We start from the raw sequence: 21,853 nt of genomic DNA, 5'->3' as shown, positions 1-21,853 counted from the left end.
TAGAAGGACGTGGGATTGGAGGGTTTGAGTGTGCGCTTGAGCCCCGGATATTGCCCGAATACATGAGTTCAGCGATTCCAGAATGGACATGGATTCCCTCAATGTTGGTGATCTCAGCTGTTTGAATTTTGAGATTCTCTGGCGAAGGTCGTGTTGACGATCTTCGGGAAGGAAAGATGTCCTTTTTTCCGAGTCTAGGACGATCCCCATAAATTTCTTCCTTGGGCAAGGGTGGAGGTCTGATTTTTGAAGATTTGGGATACAGCCTAGGGATTCGAGGCTCTCCAGGGTTTTTGACACATCCTGGTTCGATCGAGATGTTGATGGAGCGACTATGAGGAAGTCGTCCAAATAAGGAATGACATATTCCTTGGAGACGGATGAATATAACCGCTTCCCTCGTGATTTTTTAAAACACTCTCGGTGCTGAGGAGACGCCGAATGGTAGTGTGTTGAATTGGAAATGGGTGATCCCTTTGTTGTGGGCGACTGCGAACCTGAGGAACTTACTGTGATCCGGATGGATCGGAATGTGGTAGTAAGCGTCCCTCAGGTCTATTGTAGCCATCACCCAGTTTTTCCCAATTAGAGGATTGCTGTCTTGATCGACTCCACCTTGAACCTCCGGTATTTGATGAACTGGTTTAGGGGTTTTAAGTTTATGATGACCCTGCATTTCCCGGAGGGTTTCCTTATGAGAAACAGGCGAGAGTGATGGCCTCTGCCTATCTCCTGATGGGGTACCCGAGAAATTACTTTTTCTCGCAAGAGGTCTTGTATTTGTAGGAGGAAGGAGTTTTGGACGTCTGGAGACTGTAGTTAGAGGGGAAAGGCGTGCACTCTGTTGAGGTGAAGCTGGTGCAGGCTGAACCTGGAATGGATCCAGTAAATTCATAGATTTGGACAAACAACCACACTCAGAAAATATTTTTAAATTGCTTCAGAAATGTGAAATATTTATTGGGTAACACCACAGTGGTCAATAGAGTTCTGAGGTAACGTTTCGACCTTTAGGGTCTTTATCAAACCTCACTGTGGGTCCAGCGGGAGGGAGGCGGTAGTGTGACGGGGCAATCCTCAGACACCGGGATGGGGGGAAGAGTCTCAAACTCCAACTTCAGCCCGAACTGTATGGTGTGAAGGATCCACTGGTTTGTGGCTATGGACTGCCATTGGGCAAGGAAGTCGGAGAGTCGGCCCCCCACCGGAGAGTCACTGTTTGTCTGGGGTCTGTTGTTGTTGAGGGACAAGGATGTTCCTGCCTCTACCTCCTTTCGGGTAGCTCCACCGTCCAGTTTTACCCTTTCCCCTGAATTGCTTCTGGGGCTGTTCACGAGGGGAACGAAAAAAACGCTTCCTAGTAAATTTCTGCTCTGGAAGTGATTTCTTCTTATCCAAAGCTTTCTCAAGGATATCATCCAAGACTGGACCAAATACATGGTGTCCCTGGAAGGGGATGACACAGAGTTTAGTCTTAGAAGTAATGCCACCCCCCCACCCCCCCCCCCACGATTTTAACCAAAGGGCTCTTCTAGCGGAATTAGAGAGGACTAAGGATTTTGCTGTCACCCAGACTGACTCTCCTGAGGCATCGGCTAAGAAGCCGCGGCCTTTTGGAGATGGGGAAGGGAGTGAAGGATCTCCTCTCTAGAGGTCCCCTGAGAGAGGTGTTCCTCCAATTCACGAAGCCAGAGAAAGAGGGATCTGGAGACGCAAGTAGAAGCTATGTTGGTTTTGATCAGGTTAGTAGAGGTTTCCCAGGATATTTTCAGGTGACTTTCAATTTTCCGATCCATTGGATCTTTTAATTGGGAGGAATCCTCAAAGGGGAGGGACATCTTCTTGGTTATTTTAGAGACCTGGACTTCCACCCTAGGGATTTCCCAAATAGAACTATCACCTTCAAGGGGAAAGCGATTTTTTAACTCTGAGGGTATGCTAAAGTCCCTTTTCTGGGGAAGACCATTCCTGAAATATAAGGTTCTGGACATTCTCATGAACCGGAAACCCTTTTTTACCCCTGGGTTTCAGGCCCCCAAACATCTCATCCTGAATTGAATGTTTCACCTCTACTTCCTCCACCCCCATGGTGTTTCTCACTGTGGAAACTAGTTCTTCCATATCCTCGGAAGAGAAATAGTATTTTTTAATATCAGGCGTAGAGGTGGATGTGGAGCCCTCGTTTTCCCAAATGTCCTCTGACCCTGAGGTATGAATCTCGCCTGAGTCAGATTCAGCCAGTGCCAATTTCCTCTTTTTAGGTGGAGGGGGATGAGGCACTGGGGGCTGGGAAAGGGTTGCTATGGAGGTTTGCACCTCCTGTTTGATGAGACTTTTTATACTATCCAGGAGAGAGGGCTGTTCGGCACGTAGTATATCATCCGTGCAGGGTTGGCATAAGGTCGTCTTATAAGCTGAAGGGAGCCTGAAACCACAAACACCACACTTTCGGCTGGGTTTGCTCTTTGGGGCAGAGACCTTTTCTCCCTAACAGAGAGAAGGTATACTAAGTGACCCATAGGTATTAAGCCCGGACAGTAAGGGACCAGCCCCGCTACTCGCGGTAGGAGGGTGAATGCTGGGATCTGCAGATGCAGCAGGTTTGTCGCCATCCAAGTTCAGACCTGTCACCAGTCACACAAGTCACAGAGACTCTGCGTCTTACCTGGAGGCTCCCGACCAGGATATAGGGATCGAGATAAAGGGTCAGTTGTGTGCTCCTCCTCCTATGATCCGCAGGGAGGATCCATAGGAACGACCCAGTAGCTGAAGGTAAAGAGGCCTGGCCGCACACCGAACACGTGATCAGCATGGTGCCGAGATGCGAACCCGGAAGTGAACGTCGGCCTCACTTCCGGTGCGCGCCATCGTCACTTCCGGTGCACGCGGCTGCAGGGGAGGACGACGCCACGGACCTCAGGGAGGACACTGGCTGCACATCACCGCCCCGCTTTACCTCCTGAAGAGGCGCGGTAGGGGCGGGAAAGGGGTCCCGAGTCACATTACATGGAGACGGGAGAAGTCATCTGGAGGAGGAGAGGGGAAACCTCTGACCTCGGACTGCCCGGTTTCTACGGTAATGTTTCTAGGGCTCCGCTCGCCGACCGCGGCAGCACCAGGACGGACCTCTTCATGCCCCACTGGGGGACAGGAAAAACACTGGAGAAAGCAGGAAGGGGAGGGTTATTTAACCTCTTTGTGTTTCCTGTCCCCCATTAGGGTGGGGAGACATCCTCCAAGGTGACTGTCGTGGAAGGTGACTGGAGAAAACAGTGCTTTTTTGAGTTATGTTCTGGTGGCCTAGGAGCAGCATGAGACGGACTCTGGAGAAGGTGGTCCCTGTACTGACCGCAAACCCTGAACCTAGCAGCGCAACTAGAAGTAGCCGTGGGGGGTACTTAACACTCCCTAGACCCCTCGGCACAGCCTAAAGGCCCCTTCACATTTAGCGACGCTGCAGCGATACCGACAACGATCCAGATCGCTGCAGCGTCGCTGTTTGGTCGCTGGAGAGCTGTCACACAGACCGCTCTCCAGCGACCAACGATGCCGGTAACCAGGGTAAACATCGGGTAACTAAGCGCAGGGCCGCACTTAGTAACCCGATGTTTACCCTGGTTACCATGCTAAAAGTAAAAAAAAACAAACACTAGATACTTACCTACAGCCGTCTGTCCTCCAGCGCTGCGCTCTGCTTCTCTGCTCTCCTCCTGTACTGTCTGGGAGCTGGAAAGCAGAGCGGTGACGTCACCGCTCTGCTTTCCGGCTCACAGCCAGTACAGGAGGAGTGCAGAGCACAGCGCTGGAGGACAGACAGCGGTAGGTAAGTATCTAGTGTTTGTTTTTTTTTTACTTTTACGCTGGTAACCAGGGTAAACATCGGGTTACTAAGCGCGGCCCTGCGCTTAGTTACCCGATGTTTACCCTGGTTACCAGTGAAGACATCGCTGGATCGGTGTCACACACGCCGATCCAGCGATGTCTCCAGGGAGTCCAGCGACGAAATAAAGTTCTGGACTTTATTCAGCGACCAACGATCTCCCAGCAGGGGCCTGATCGTTGGTCGCTGTCACACATAACGATTTCATTAACGATATCGTTGCTACGTCACAAATAGCAACGATATCGTTAACAATATCGTTATGTGTGAAGGTACCTTAAGATCTAACTTCCCCTAAAGACAGAAACAGGAAACCTATCTTGCCTCAGAGAAAATCCCCAAAGGATAGATAGCCCCCCACAAATATTGACTGTGAGAGGAGAGGGAAATAACATACACAGATATGAAATCAGATTTTAGCATAGGAGGCCATACTAGCTAAAAAGAAAGAATAGAACAGAGTACTATGCGGTCAGTATAAAAACACTAGAAAATATCCACCACAGAAAATATGAATCACCACATCTGACTAAAGACATGGGGGGTATATCTGCATCTTCAGAGACACAGCTTGGCTGCAAAAAATCCTTCACAGACAAAGCTGGACAAGACAAAAACATGAATATGCACAGAACTATAAGGTCCACAGCAGGTGGACAGCAAAAACAAAGCCAGGACTTATCTTTGTAGAAAAGCACAGCAAACTGGAGAGACCAGCAGGGAAGTGAATCATCCAAAAACAATGGGCAACTGGCAGGGACTAAAGAATCCTGCAAAGCTATATACCCCAGTCAGTTTTGCAATTAGTAGATACACCTGTCCACAACTGCAGTCCAGGCACAACAGCATTACCCTCTACAACCACCGGAGGGAGCCCAAAAGCTGAATTCACAACAGAGTTTATAGAAAACCCTGCCCTCCATAGAGCATCAAGTACGGCCTTGACTTTGCTCAGATGACTCCCCCAATGCTGGCTGAAGATTACAATGTCGTCCAGGTAGGCCGCCGCGTACCTTTTGTTGGCCAGGATCCGGTCCATGGCTCTTTGGAATGTAGCTAGAGTGCCTTGTAACCCAAATGGCATCCTTGTGTAATGGAAGCACCCATCTGGCGTTGAAAAGGCAAGTCTTCTCCTTGGCATCTTGGGACATAGGAATTTACCAATACCCTTTTGTGAGGTCAAGGGTAGTAATGTACCAAGCCGGCCCAAGCCTCTCAATTAGTTCATCGACCCGGGGCACTGGGTATGCTTCGCATTTAGAGACTTCGTTCACCTTCTGAAAAACCATTGCAAAACCACCATTCCCCATTTGGCTTTGGCACCAAGACAATTGGACTGGACCAGCCACTCTGGGACTCCTCGATAACTCCCAGGCTCAGCATCCACTGTACTTCCTTCGAGATTACCTCTAGACGAGCTTCTGGAATCCGATATGGCTTCACGTTGACCTGGACCTGAGGTTCTGTCAGGACCTCATGCTCTATAACCTTCGTACACCCCGGAAGTTATGAGAACAGGTCTCTGTTCCTTTGCAGCAACTCCCGGCTCTGCTGCTTCTGCGAGGGAGATAAGGTGTCTGCCACCTTGACATCCTCTGCACTGACATTGGACTTGGCCAGCAGGCAAGTGGCTTCCTCAGGTTCTCTGTCCAGCCATAGTTTGATTAAGTTCATGTGGTACAACTGGTAGGGCTTCTGCCTCCCCGGTTGGTGGATTTTGTAGTTGACCTCCCCAACTTTCTCCACTACCTCATAGGGACCCTGCCACTTGGCCAGGAATTTGGTCTCCACCATTGGTAACAGCACCAGTACTCGATCACCAGGGTTGAAATGAATCACCCTTGCCGACCTATTGTAGTCCCTCGACTGCGCCTCTTGTGCTTTAAGGAGGTGTTCTCTCATGAGGGGCATCACCTTGGCAATCCTCTCTTGCACCTGGGCCACATGCTCGATTACACTCCTGTAGGGTGTAGACTCCGCCTCCCATGTCTCTTTTGCTACGTTGAGGAATCCACGAGGGTGTCGGCAATACAATAGTTCAAAAGGGGAGAACCCAGTAGAGGCCTGCGGTACTTCTCGGATGGAGAATAAAAGGTACGGTAGCAGACAGTCCCAGTCCAGTCCATCTTTCAATACAACCTTCTTCAACATGCCCTTCAAGGTTTTATTGAACCTTTCAACAAAGCCATCTGTCTGTGGATGGTAGACTGAAGTCCGAAGTTGTGCGATTTGCAGGATTTTGCACAACTCCTTCATCACCTTAGACATACATGGGGTCCCTTGGTCTGTCAGGATCTCTTTAGGCAACCCCATTCTAGAGAAGACATGGACCAACTCTTGGGCGATACACGTGGCGGAAGAGTTATGTAGTGGAATGGCCTCCGGGTATCATGTAGCATAGTCCAGTATCACCAGGATATACTGATTTCCTCTTGCAGACTTCACCAAGGGTCCTACTAGATCCATGACTATGCGATCAAAACGGTACCTCAATAATGGGCAACTGGAGATGTCAGCTGGCAGGTGGGAAAGGACCTACAGAAATTCACAATATCATAGTGACAAACGGGCCAGTAGAACCTCTGGAGGATCAATTCCTGGGTTTTCTCTACGCCAAGGGGACCACCTACACATGTATGAGCCATGTCTAACGCTCTGCTCTGGCACCAGTAAGGCTGGTTTCACACTTGCGTTTTGATCTGCAGCGTTTGTACCGCAAAAAAACGCATGCGTTTTTTTCCTATGTTTAACATTAAAAACGCATGCGTGTTTTTTGTACGCGTTTGGCCGCGTTTAACGACGCATGCATTTTTTTGCTGCATGCGTTCTTTTGCAGAAATGCAACATGTAGTAATTTTCAGAGGCTTTTTTTGACGCATGAAAACGCATGCGTTCGTTTGCGTCAAAAAATACATTGATGTCTAAGGAAACGCATGCGTTTTTGCGTACATGCGTTTGCATGCGTTTTTGAACGCATGCATTTCAATTAAGATAACCATGTCTAGACACTGATAAGACACCCCCTACCAACAAGGTGATAAAAGGGAGGTTGGGGAAAGTTTCAGGACACTTCTCATCAGACTCTCAAGAAGACAAGACACTGGCAGGTCGCATTTTGGAGGACAAGACCCAGATCAATGTGAGTATATCCTAACCAATGCCTTTATTTTCTATTTTTTGGCTCTACATGTCCTAATTTCTTCCATTTCTTTCTTTCTACATGCCTCAGAATGTCTTCTTCGGAGTCTTCATCTGGTGAGGAGTTTGAGCCACGTCAATCGGAAGTGGAGCATGTCAGTGAGGTGAGTATTTGCCTCGTCAGATTGGTAAGTATTCACTGTCACATCGACACATGTGACAATTTGATTTTTCCTTTTTTTTAGAGCACTTCTACTGAGGCACAGACTGGGCAGGAGCAGCGGAGTCAAGGTCCGGTGGGAAGACGGCAGCGGGTATGTATACAAGGCTGACTGTCCTCATTGTAAAATTCTTGAATCTTCCTTTCTTTCCACTCGTATTTCTTTAAATTTTTCTTCTGGAATCCTTTTGTATGTTTACTTTCGTATTCATGCCATTTCTCATCATCTGTTCTCTTTCTTTTCCTTATGTGATTGAGCAAACTTTAATGATTGTCTTTAATTTTTAGGTTTCACGACGGAATGATGACCTTATCGACAACGACCTCCTAATAACCCTAGTCCAGGAGCGAGTTCCGTTGTGGGACAGCCGGGATCCACTGCATTCGATGAACACCACGCTCCGCCGTTTATGGAATGAGGTGGCCCAAGCATTGTGGGATGGATGGGACAATGCCACGCCACGGGTCCGTAGTGCATTTGGTAAGTATTGCACTGCACTGTGAAGCAGCAGAGACCTTTGCAGTGCTCTCTTGACTGTGTGTGATGAAAGAAACTCTCCGGAGTTTCTCTCATCACACACAGTTGTTTTTGAACGGCAAAAATTCCATTTCCTGACCATAATGTTTTTTTTAACAGTGGACAAAGTCAAAACACGTTGGTGTTCCATGAAGGACCGCTTCAACAAGGACCTGCGCCAAGAGAGTCGTGCTGCCAGTGGGTCAGGAGCAAGGATCAGACTCTACAAATATCATCGCGTGCTGTCATTTTTAAGACCGGTCCTTGTCCAGAGAACGTAAGTTTTTCTCACATGCTTTCGGTTGTATTGCATTGACATAATCTGTATTTTAAAATTCCACAGGATTTAGCATCTGGTCATTTTTTGGTATTAATTTTCTGTTTCCTTTTTTTCACAGCACACACAGCACGAGTGTCGGCCCAGGTTCTGGAGCGGTCCTTCATCCGGCATCCACGGACCCGTCCCAGCCATCCAGCAGCGCAGTAGCAGGTGGGCCTTCCACACTAACTGGAGACCAGGGAGCTGGTCCATCAGGTCTTCCCCTTTCGCAGTACTCTTCCACTGCACCCTTTTTTTTGGGCTCATCCCGGTGGCGACAGAGGGCTTCGGACAGGTCACTCATGCCCGAGTATTTGCACTTGAGCTTGGTTTTACACGAAGCAATCAAGGCTTTAGGTGACCGAAAGGATGTTTCTCATAACCTCTTTAATTGCCGTATCTAGGAGGTCACCAAAAGCCTTGATCAAGTGAAAGCCGACCTCCAGAGGCCAGCTCATCATTTTTTCAACCAAATTGAGCAGGGCATGTCGGAACACCTTAGCCCTGATCTCCAGCTCAGTGTGATGCAGGCCTGCAATGCTGCTTTTGTGCAGGCTATGCAGCAGAGTCGTTATTTACAGCAGAGAGTGGCGGCATATTCAACTGTGCCGTCACTGTCACGATTAACCTCCATGCCGACCTCTGCTGCATACCACTGCACGGCCATCTCAATTCCTTCCACAGGCGGACTCCACTACAGCGCTAACACCATGACGAGTGCAGTTGGACATCCCACCGCCACCACCGCTGCTCCGGCTTGGACCTCCTCCACTGACACGATGCAGCAGGACCCTGGCGTGGCATTTCGGACCGGGCCCACCACGATGCAGCAGGACCCTGGCGTGGCTTTCAGGACCGCCCCCACCACGATGCAGTAGGACCCTGGTGTGGCTTTCAGGACCGCCCCCACCACGATGCAGCAGGACCATTCCATGGCTTTCAGGACCGCCCCCACCACGATGCAGCAGGACCCTGGCGTGGCTTTCAGGACCGCCCCCACCACGATGCAGCAGGACCCTGGCGTTGCTTTCAGGATCGCCCCCACCACGATGCAGCAGGACCCTGGCAGGGCTTTATATTCCCCCCCACCACGACGCAGCAGGACTCTGGCATGGCCGAGCGCTCGACAAGCGCAATGGAGTGTGAGACCCTGACGGGTCTCCCGCCACCACGCTACAGCATATGAGCCTGCCAAGACGACCCCCTACCAGGCAAACCCCCCAAAAAACTCAGAAAACAAAAAACTCTTAGTACTCCCCCTTCACCTACCGATGTGTCTGTATTGTCAGTTTTGTCTCACCCTTCCAGTGCGTCTCAAGCCTCTCATGTGTGAAGCCCCATCCCCGAACTTCCAGACCCTTCTAGTTTCATTGCCCCTTCTCCAGCCACCTCTGCTTCGTCCACGGTTAGCCAGGCCTCAGTTCTTCACACCCCCCGTTTACATCACTCAAATAAGTTTTTTACATTGTTAACAAAATAAAACAAGTTTGATTTGCCACAATTACCGTATGTTTGGTTTATTGTGTCTTTCGCCGCTGGCAACACACACCGTGCGCCAAGAAACTTCGCCACACACTTATTTTTTGGGCCACAACATATCTCCAGTAGTTAAAAATACAAGACTGCAGCTATATGTGTGTCTTTAGTATACAGATATGAGGTGGCCCCAAAAATATAACATCTATCTCCATAATCTCTTTTTGTATATGCCTAGTGTGGCAGTATGAAGAGAAAATGGTGAAAATACAGTGCAGTCCTCTACTGAACAGGTCAGGTGTCCAAAAACTCGCAAGTTATGACACCTGACCTGTTGAGTAGATAACTGCCTTGTATAATAATCTATTACACACCAATTGAGGGGACAATGGTTGTCACACGCTACATATCTATGCTCACCTGCCCAGGTTTCAGAAATAGTTAATTCATGAGCCTGTATATGTTTATCATGAATTCATTATTTCTGACACCTGACTTGATGAGTATAGATAGCGTGACAGTGATTGTCTCTCCATTTTGTGTCCAATGGATATCATGACGCAATGACGTCAACAAACTTACCAATAAAGCAACATGGCTGACATTACTAGCAGTATATGTACAGTGGTTTATATCAGTATTTGTAAACCAAAACAAGGAGTGGAACAATTAGAGGTCAATTATGATATGTACATAATAACTAGCACCTCTGCCTGTATCACCCACTCCTGGTTTTGGATTACAAAAAATGATATTAAATACAGATCTAAAACTGCCCGTTTTTGGGTAACCTTGGTTTGGAGAGGAAAAAGATAGGAGACACGGTCAACACAACCAACACAAAAGTTTATTAATGTCAAATATTTTTTTCATTGTAGAAAATTACTGGTACAGATAAAGATACAACAGGACATTTACACAACATTGTCCTGCCATGACAGCCGTCCAATATCTGAATCAAAATAGGCAGCATATTGGTCCCGCATGAGACCAACGGCTGCAGTTGACCGCAGCAGGTGATGGTGGAAATCAGGCAGAGGGTGTGCAAATGGTTCATCCAGTTCAATGTGGGGTCGTTCCTTAGTAATTATGTAATTGTGGAGAACCACACAGGCTTTGACCACCTCGTCAACTGTTTCCACTTTTAGATTTATGGCTGATGTCAGAATGCGCCATTTAGCGACGAGAATGCCAAAGGTACACTCTACTGTTCTTCAGGCCCTGGTCAGTCTGTAGTTGAAGATCCTTCTAGTGTGGTCCAAGTCACGACTGGAATAGGGCTTCAGTAGATTTTCACACATCTGGAAGGCCTCATCGCCAACCATAACAAATGGCAGCAGTGGGCCTTGAGTGTTGGGGAGAGGCTGTGGAGGGGGAAAATTTAAATTTTTGCCATACACACGTCGGCCCATATCCGAGCTCTTGAAAGTCTGGGAATCGTTGCCACGGCCAAAAGCTCCAATGTCCACGGCGATGAAGCGACAGTCCGCATCAGCTATTGCCATGAGCACTACAGAAAAATATTTTTTGTAGTTGAAAAACTCCGATCCAGTTCTGGCAGGTTTGATAATGCGGATGTGCTTTCCATCCACCGCTCCTAAACAGTTGGGGAAATCACACACATTCAAGAATTTTACAGCAATTTCACACCACATGTCCATGGTGGGTAGTGGTATAAACTCATCACGGAGTGCATTCCATAAAGCCCGACAGGTGTCCACAACTATTCCGGACAGGATGGATATTGCAAGCTGGTATTGGAAGTGGAGGGAAGATAAACTCTCCCCTGTGGCAAGAAATCTAGATGAAAAACAAAACAAAAAAACAAAATTACAATCTACTCTTTTTATGGTGTGGTTAAAAAAAAAAAAAAAAGGGGGAAAATACACAAAAAATACATGTCAGAATAACCGAAATTTGGACTGTCATTGGTTTAGATTTTGAACGTACCTTAATGTCACCAGCAGACGTTCCTCAGGTGGAATCGCTCTACGGAGCTGGGTGTCCTGTCGCCATATGGCTCCTTGGACACGAGACAGCAAATCCCGGAACGATTCTTGCGACATTCTCGTGTACTCCTGGAATTTCTCCGGGTTGGCATTCAGCTCGGCATAGAGCGTGTGATAGGCTCCACGGCTCTCAAGCACTTTAATAATGGGGTGCCTCCAAAAACGCCTACGTTGTCTCCTTCTCCATCTTTCGCGGTTTCGGTCTTGCTCCCAAGCAAAAGCACAGGCAAGAAACATCTTGAAGCTGAAATCCAGGTTGAAATAAAAGCTCTCCATGCGAAGATCCATCATGACACAGGATACAGTAGCAAGCTGTTAAAATTTAAGTAGCCGCAGGGTCTATATATAGAGAGCCCATCATATACGCCCTCTCTAGTCCCATTGGTGGTGTCTGATTATCTTGCTTTTGCTCTTGTGAAATTTCTCTTCTTGCGCAAAAAAAACACAAACGCATGAAAAAACGCATGTAAACGCGTTCAAACGCTGCGTTTTTTAAACGCATGCGTTAACGCATGCAACAAAAAAACACTGCGTTTGTACACTTTTACATGCGTTTTTTCATGCACTTGCAGATGCGTTTAAAATGCTGCAGATCAAAACGCAAGTGTGAAACCAGCCTAACTGCTCAATTATCTCCCCTCTCAGCTTGGTGACATAATATATCATCTCCCCATTCGTGGCAAAATGTAGGTATCGAGTGTCAGCCCCCAGCTATTGAGCAACACCATTAAGTAGAGTTACATTATCAAAGGCCCCTTTTAGAGTTAAGTCCCTGAGTTGGGCACTTCCAAAGTTTCCCAAGGACACCTCCAGCTCAGGGGCGTTCACCTCAGTGGATGCTGCCTCATTCTCATTGCAAACAAGTACACACAACAGAAACATGTCATCTGCCACCTGCGACAAGGTTTCTTTAGAAGCGATCTGGCTGTTGTCCGGGCAACCAGATGTCCTCCCTTTTCCCCACAAGTCCCAAAATAACACAAAGTCCCGACCTATTATAATAGGGTGCAATAGGTTCTTGACTATGCCGATCTCATGTGACTTGGTGCCACAGTTTGTATTTATGACCACCTGGGCCACGGTGTAGTCCTTCGTGTCACCATGGATACAGCGGACTTCCATCCTCTTTCCAAGAATCAGCCTATGTGGAATTGTGCCCCTCACTATGGTTACCAAACTTCCCGAGTCCAGCAAACCAGTGACTTGTACCCCATTTACTGTCTCGGGGCATACCTGCGGCCCGTCTCCCGTTTGGGGAACAGCACTACAGGCTGGATAGGCAAAATACGAGCAGCGCCATCCTGTGCTGCAATCCATTGGCTCAGTGGTCATGGCACCACCTCCCCCGCCCTTTTGGACCTTGGATGCTCCACCCTTTTGGGCCTCCGCCCCCTGTTGGGACCCCCAGTATGGAGAGGGCTGCCTTTCCAAGGAACCTTCAATCCCCTGATATCTCTCGACCAGTTCATCGGCATTCTGGGGATCACCCTGAACAACCCCAGTCTGTATGGGCCTCGGCAGGGAGTGCACAAACCGGTTCATCACCACCCATTCTACCATCTGCGCAGGCGTAGAGGACACTGGTTGCAGCCACTTTTGGACCAGGTGAAACAGGTCGAACATTTAGGAGCGAGGTGGTTTGTCCCGGTGATACGCTCAGTGGCGAACCTGCTGTGCCTTGATAGTCATTGTCACCCCCAAGTGCGCGAGAATCTCAGTTTTTAGCTTGTCATACTCTTTGGCGTCCTACAAAGTTAAGTCATAGTATGCCTTCTGGGATTCCCCCGACAAGCATAGTGCCAGTACCTCTGCCCACTGCTCTGGCGGGAGTTTCTCCAGCTCAGAGACCCTTTCAAACACGGTCAGGAAGGCCTCAACATCATCCCTGGGGGTCATTTTCTGCAACACACGTCTTAACGCCTTCCGGACATGGGTGTCATCAGCCGGACTTGGGGTTAGGGTGTTCGTCCAGCCCTGGATGGCAGTTGCCAGAAGCTGCATCTGCTGCCGTTGCTCCTGCTTGCTCTGCTGTAATAACAGCCTGTTAGGCCGGGTTAACACTGCGTTATGGTGGTCCGTTAAACGGACTACGTTACACCGCGGCATAACGCGGTGTAATGTAGTCCGTTAACGCCGCCATTGAAAGCAATGTCGGACGCATCGCTAGCGCATGCCCACAATGGGCGTGCGCTAGGGATGTGCCGTCATTGAGTGACGGACCCTGAGAAGCGGGCTGCAGCGTTTCCGGGTCCGTCACTGCTAGCGCAGATAGAGCTAGCGCAATGTAAACGTCGGCACTTGCGTTACAGCAGCCCGTTAGCGTATGTACTGAACGGGCTGCTGCTAAAGCAGTGTGAACCCAGCCTTAGTCTCTTGCTGTTGCTGCTGCGACTGGACCAGGTGTTTCAGCAGGTCCTCCATCTTGTCTGGTGATGCTTGCTGGCTTGTGACAGACTTAACCCAGGACATGCAGCCCTTCCTGTAGCAGTCTCACGTCTCTGATGGGAATGCTGCCCAATTGCACCAATTGCGAGGATCTGTACTCACTCAGCTGCAGTTGAGGTAGGCACAGGAAGCAATATCACTGGAATGTCCAAGCAAGTTTATTCAAACTACATAAATTGCTCTGGTTAGGAAAAACAAATGAAAAGCCTTTTCCAGTATAAAGTAACAAACAGAAAAATAAACAGTTCATAAAGCATAAAGTACAATGGGTCCGCCTGGACAGGTCAGTGTCTTTAGCACACACACAATGGAGGTCTCCACACTTCCAGCCACAGACACTGAATGAGGCAGTTGGCCTCCATTTTATTAACCAAACCACGCCCCTGCGGTGGGGATAAACCCGACCCTGGAGAGGCCCAAACAATGCTCTCAGCACTATACGTGCTGGAGCATACTTCCTAGCTCACATCACTGCAGCTAATAGCCGCAATGACACATATCTCCCCTCAAGGACTTGTCCAGGAGTCATCTTACAACATCCATAGACTTCAATAGGTGAGTCTCACTTGAAATAGAGAAGAGACTGGTGCGTGCTCTGATGTTTTTCAGACTGATATTTGGTCCATATTAAACTGTAATCTGAATAGCTCAATTGCATAACGTTTCTCATTGTGCTGTCAGTGTGAAGTCAGGGTATTTTTTTCCACAGACAGCACTTGGACCGGAATTACATTTGTGTGAACATAGCCTAATAATACTTGTTGCAATATAGCTTATAGTAATTATTAGCAGGTGATCAAACAAATACAATGAAAAAAGTTGTTTGTCCACCCCTGTCCCACAGGCATAGATCCACATGACAAGTGGGGCAGGAGGTGATAGGCAGTGGGGGAGAAATCTACATGTGCAGTCTATGGAGTCGATGTGATAACATCATAGGAGATTGGGTTAATCATTATCCCCCCTGCACAGAATATACAACACAACAGAATAACACACACGCTCAGTCCCTTTCCGGCCCTCTGGCTGTGCCCGTCAGTGGGTCGGACAGGAAGAGCCAGAGGGCCGGATGTGGCCCAGGAGATGCAGTTTGCACAGGCCTGTATTAGAGGACCTCAATACCTCGCTGTTAGGGATGTCAAATGGAAATTACTGATTATCTCCATAAAGGCTGATGATTGGGGGAATATTTTATAATATTGTCTTCATGTATCTCCTTCTGCAAACAATAAAATGATTCATCTGTATATCATACACCCATCCTATTTAACCCCAATAAGATTGTTTCGAAAGGGTAGATTACCGACCTCTGAATGTCTGTGATGTCTGCACCTGATGCACTGATACTCTTATATTTTCTCATATTGGTTAGCCATAACCTCCTTTCTATCACCCTTAATATTTACTCCTATTTCAATTGACTCAATAAGTAGCTATGGCGATTCTATACTAGAATCCTTTCACGTGAACCCTATTTCTTGGTATGAAATTAGTAGCTAAAAAAATGGATGTTAGATTCCCCACTGACACTGCAGGATTCTAGAGAGCAACAGCAACATCACCCTCTGCTTTTTCTTCGTCCACCATACAAATATTTTTCATCAAATCATTTTCTAAGTTGGCAGCACATTCTATATATTTTATCATTTGGTTTGTAAGATAATAGATCTGCACATGTAAGGGTCAGTGTCTTCTAATTCCAGGGGGTATGGTGATCCTCCTGACTGTAAGCTTTGAACAATACAGATCTAATTGCAACAGAAGGGCATCCCATGCCCAAAAGTAATGGGGGAAGTGTCAGGTAAAGGAGCACCACAGCTTCATGAGAAGCATGCCCATATAACAGTTATGGATAAATAACATATAATCCAAATTAATAATGGGCCATACTGGATATATCTATGGGATAATCGCTACCTGAAGATAAACTACCATAGAAAACATACGATCAAACACCCAACAAAGTATGTAATAGAAAATGATACAAATACTTTATTAAATACACATAAAACAGGATATTCAGCAAGACCAGGGAGGGAAGTAGGAAACACTCAGGTCACAATGTGCAACAGGAAATGGCCAGGGGTACAGGCATGTGGACCATGTAAGTAATAACAATCAATATCTAGGTTCCAAAAGAGGACTCCTATATATGGCCATGGCAGGAACAAGATACCCAAATAGGGAATATAGCTAGAAAATACAACATCAACAATAGCTGCTATACAAGTGAAACATAATTACCTGCGCAGGCACAAAGTAAACCACGGTCCTCAGCGTGTACCCACCCCAACGCGCGTTTCAGCCTGATGAGCCTTTCTCAAGGGGTAACAGGTAAGGGGAAGTAACAGACTTAAAATAGGAAGCAACCACCAATCACTGCTCGGGATAACAGCTGAGTGGTATAATAACAATCAGTGTGTGCCAGAAAGGTGATGTCATAGATGCGCACATTACCCATGTTGCCATGGCAATCGATCTCGCTAAGCTGCGCCGACATCAAGTCATGACAGGGCATCGCCGCCATTATACCATCGCATAGCCGCCTCTGCTAAGTCCCGTCCACCAGTGATGACGCGTACATCACCGGGGCAACACAGGACGCTGGGCGGCGCTGGCGTCTGACGCCGGGAGGGAGGGAAACCGGACAACGGACTGAGCGCCGCGGCGAGCACGCGTCTAGGTGATGGGCATAATAGGGAGAATGAATATCGGCAGAAAAATATGCAGAAAGTATATGGAATAGTAGTATGGGCGCAATATATTACGACCAACCTGTAAGAATGCAGATGAAACCATCCAAATAGCACATATGTGTACTGTAATGTCCTATTAACTACCACCATAAATCCTAAATATATATATATATATATATATAAAAGGTATACAACAGACATGTACAATATCATATCAGCATAAGCAGATGGCGACGAAGTATGAATACACATAATATTCAGAAGCGGATCCAGATGTTCTTGCAGCCACATATGTTCAATAAAAGCGATGCCCAATCCATCCAGTACTGTACAAAATGTCCAAAGGGATTAGCTGCAGTACATAAACCGAGCAGAAGAGAAATGGATGGTTGCTAGGTAAAATAGAATAAAAGAAGTTAAAAACAAAGAAAACGCCTAACTGTGCACAAAGCCAGTGGAAACCATATATAGCATAATACAGTATAGGCCCGGAGAGGGAGGACTATCTCATAAGAAAGGAACAAAGCTAATTGTTTCATTTAACCCCTTGGGCTGGACAGTGTCCAAAGCCCAGATCCACCTTGTTTCACAGCGTGCCAATTTCTGACTCAGGTCACCCCCACGGATCCCGGGAATGATCATATCAATTCCCCTGACCCTAAGGAGGGAACTGTCACAATCATGATGAAGCTTGAAATGACGTGGTAAAGTCCTGAGCGTGGCTACGTCATCATGGCCGGCCGCCGCCTGAATCCCCAAGATGTGCTCACGCACCCGCACCTTTAGTTGGCGAATGGTCATGCCTACATAAATTAGATTACAAGGACAGACAGCAAAGTAAACCACATAACGTGAATAGCACGAAATGTGTTTCCTGATATCATATGTCCTAGTACCTGCAGAATTAACAAAGGTGCGAGTGCGCTCCACATTGGGGCAGGCGACGCACCAGCCACAAGGAGTACAGCCACACACAGGACGACCCATATCCAAAAAAGTAGATTTAATTTCACCTTGGTAGTGGCTGTGTACAAGGTGGTCTCTCAAATTCCGTGAGCGTCTAACTGTGACACTAGGAGCAGCGGGCAACAATTGATTTAACTGTATCAAAAAGCTTGGCACTCAATAATGCTTGTAGAAAATAAAGTCATTTATTTTACATCTGGACAAACAGATCAGCTGTAGCTGGTATCTTGCTAAACGTTTTCGGTCCTTTGTGGACCTTCCTCAGAGCAAGTTTATCTAATGTAATACAGAGATTATACAAAATAGAAAAAAAGGAAAAATGAGGATCAAAATAACAATGTCAATGTCAAAACACATTACATAACTCAATATAAGACAAAAAACATAAATAACTGCAATATATGTCAAAATGCTGAAATAACGGTGACTGCAGCTGTTAGACTAGTTTCCGGAGAGACAAGCACAGAGCGTATCCAGGGTGACAAAATACAAAGCGTGACGTCCATTAACTATAGAGTCATCAGTACCAACTTGAGATCCTAATGGAAAGGATATTGTGGAATGGGGAGACGAACGTGAGTGCTCCTTACGGATCTATGTGGGTGACGTAGATAAGCTGAGGTATCATGATGCGTACTAGAGACGTGCCTAAAAGAACAATGCCATAATCGTGCTCTGGTGTATCGTGCCAACATCTCATGATCTGGAGAAGAGAACGTAGTGTCAAAAGCAGAGTAATAAAACACAGAGGCAATCTCATCAGTTCAAGAGAAGTAGGATTACAAGGAAATACGGTGACAATGGGAATGCTGCCCATGTTGTGTGTCCTGTGATGCTAAATAGGCTGATGCAAGAGAATAATTACCCGGAGCGTAGGATCTGGACATTTAATCAGATGCATGAGTATGCTGACAATATATGTAGAGGCAAATTTCAGAGGCTGCAATGTCCAAGAAATCCTACTTGAGCACCTCTACTCACAAATCTATAGAGTGCCGTGTATCTTGTTCTTGTTACATTTTCCTTCACACGGGCACCTATTCATTATGTCAAGTGAGACTTTCTTTTATAACGCTTCCGAAGCAGCTGAAATCGTTTCCAAAGTTACAGCATCGAGCGATTTCCTTCACACTCCCACTCAGGAGCTCAAGCACAGGGACCTGGAGAGAGAGACTAAGAGGGCAATTAATCTTGAATTGCACACCATCACCATAGCTGAATACCTACGGGTTCAGCGCATCCCGAGGGGCCTGCGAGTCCCCCTCCAACCTACTTTCTTTAAAGACGACAAAAAATACTGCACAAAATTTGAACAAATTTTGAACAAATGTTCCTTCGACTTAATGACCTTAACCCTATCCTACCTACAAAAAAGTTTGGATACTGTAAATACTCAGATCTCAGCGATAGAGAATCAACTATCAAGCACTATGTCACAGGGGGAGTACCAAGAAGTCAAATCCAAAAACCAAGCTACACTTCAAAGTCACCGACAAGAGCTGGAGAAGAAAAAGAGAGCAAAATTCCTGAGAGATACGGAGGACTACTTACAGAATCGATTATACCAATGGAGGGACAAACAGCATTCTTACAAACGACGCACCTCCCAAAGCTCTTCTGGCTCAACAGACAGCCGAACCGGTTCCACAAACAACTCCACTACAACCCCTTTTTTAGGGAACAGCCGAAGCCGGCAAAAAGGAAGACGAGGCGGGGGGGGCAATGCCGCCGGGGACATAAGAACCCAAGTGACAACCAGATCCCAGGTAGGCAACCACCTCTTGTCATCATTATTTCTTCCAAAAGTCTAGATACACACCAACTTTCTTTATTACAAAAGGGCCTTTCCTTTTGTCCATCATATAAATTTAATTTTTTTTAACTTAATCTAGACCTACAAAGATTCTACCGTAACCTTAGGTTAAAAGCTCACTTCTCTAAAAACCCAATGATTACAGCAGCCCATGATACTGCGGCCCTCTTACAGCTCAATGAGTTGGGTCTACGTAAGCCTAGCTCCTATATGCCACCCAAGGACAACCCTCCAATCCAGACATTTATCTCTCTGGTTGATAGGGACATAGACACCCTTAACCGTGAGGTCAGTCAGGGCAAATTCCATCACCACACAAATTTAACCCGTGATGAAAAGATAGCACTAGAACAGTTATCCACTGACAAATCCCTTATCATTAAACCAGCTGATAAGGGTGGGGCAATTGTCGTTATGGACAAAACTGATTACATGGCGGAGGTTCAAAGACAACTCGGGGATACTAGAGTATATGAGGCCATTTCATATAATCCTACAAACACCATAGCCAACAAAATTCTATCTGTAGTTGACCGCCACCTACAAGAAGGCACCATAGATAAGAAACTTAGGAATTACCTCATCAAGACCGATCCTATTATTCCTATCTTTTATGTATTACCCAAAATACATAAAAGATTACACAAACCACCAGGCCAACCGATAGTATCATCTACCGATTCCATCCTGTCCCCTTTAGCTATGACACTTGAGAAGATCTTAACACCCCTAACTAAGCAAACAAAATCGTTTCTCCTGGACACTAGTGACTTCATCAATCTAATTAAAAGACAGGGCCCACTTCCCCCAATGGCTATTCTTACCACCTGGGACGTGAGCAGTTTGTACACATCCATTACACATACCAAAGGGATGAGGGCCACTGATCGACTGTTGGCGGATGCCAACACTGACCCTAGGATTAGACGATTTTGTTCCGACCTGCTGGACCTAGTCCTCAGGGAAAACTATTTTATGTTCCAGGACACGTTTTACATTCAGCGACAGGGGACCGCGATGGGGTCTAATGTAGCGCCCCCGTATGCGGTGGCCTACATGGCGTCTTTTGAGGAGGATTTTGTTTATAATCATCCATTATTCATGCAACACTCCAGATTGTGGCGGAGATTCATAGATGATATCTTTTGTATCTGGGACGGGCCAATAGAAACACTTTTACTTTTTGACTCTCACATCAATAGTATTTGGCCCAAACTCAAATTTACACTACAGTACAGTACGGAAAAGAGTTTCCTTGACACCATGTTACAAAAGAACGCAGAAGGTATCCTTTCTATAGATCTGTTCACTAAAACCACAGATAGGAACAGCTTACTAGAATATACTAGTTTTCACCCCCCAGCCATCAAGAAGTCCATTCCTATTTCACAGTTCCAGAGAGTCAAAAGGATTGTAACCCAGGAAGACACTAAGACACTAAGACTTGATGAAATGGAAGAGAAATTCTCCACCAGGGGCTATCCATCACAACTCCTGACCTCTGCAAGACATGCAACCCCCAGAAACAGGGTCTCCACTCCGCGCATACCCTTTGTTAATACCTTCCACCCTTACTCCAAGTGGGTCCAGGCTTCACTACATAAACATTGGAACATTCTCAGTAAGAGTTATCCTAACATCCCTGAGTTCCAACAACCGTTTCTCCCCTGCTACCGCCGACCCACCAACATTAGGGACAAACTGGTAAGGGCTGATATTGGGTCCAATATCAGGATACCAAAACAGTTGTTTTTACAGTCACAGAGACAGGGTACTTTTCCCTGTCTCAAATGCCTCCAATGCAACAATATCTAGAAGGGTGATCATTTTTTCACCCCCACACAGGCCAGGGTTACCCGGCGAAAGGCTTCTTCACCTGTGATTCCATGTATGTGGTCTACATGATCAAGTGCCCTTGCGGCCTTGCATATGTGGGAGAGACCACGCAAGCCATACGTGATAGGATATCACAACATAAATCTAACATAAGGTGCAAGAAGAACCATCTCCCCCTTCCGTATCACTTTCACAATGCAGGGCATAATCTGGCCCAACTGAGGTTCCAAGTTCTAGAACAAGTGGACATTAACAGAAGGGGACAGAACAGGGTTAAACTGTTAAAGAAACGTGAGGCGTATTGGATTTTTACCCTTCAGACTCTGGAACTTAGGGGACTAAATAGAGATTATGATACCTCCAGTTTTCTGTGATCTATGGACAACTATATGATACCATCATTTTATGTGATTCCATCATGTTGCATTCAATTCATTGTAATTGAACCCTCGCACTGTAATTCATGCTTTGTTGCAGTCTTTAGTATTATCCATGTGCTTTCATTAATCTATGTTCTCTTTTTCCTCATAGAACCGCT

General features: G+C 46.7%; 1 protein-coding gene across 1 annotated transcript in view; it reads right to left on the bottom strand.

Annotated features, from left to right (window-relative positions):
* Positions 1-21,853, bottom strand: part of LOC138663778 (oocyte zinc finger protein XlCOF6-like) — a 54,979-nt gene that overhangs the window by 8,538 nt on the left and 24,588 nt on the right. The window lies entirely within an intron of this gene.

This window comes from Ranitomeya imitator, chromosome 2, assembly GCF_032444005.1.
Source record: "Ranitomeya imitator isolate aRanImi1 chromosome 2, aRanImi1.pri, whole genome shotgun sequence".
Classification (NCBI taxonomy): Eukaryota; Metazoa; Chordata; class Amphibia; order Anura; family Dendrobatidae; genus Ranitomeya; species Ranitomeya imitator.
Note: the sequence above shows the minus strand (reverse complement) of the source record. Positions and strands in the feature narration are given on the sequence as shown.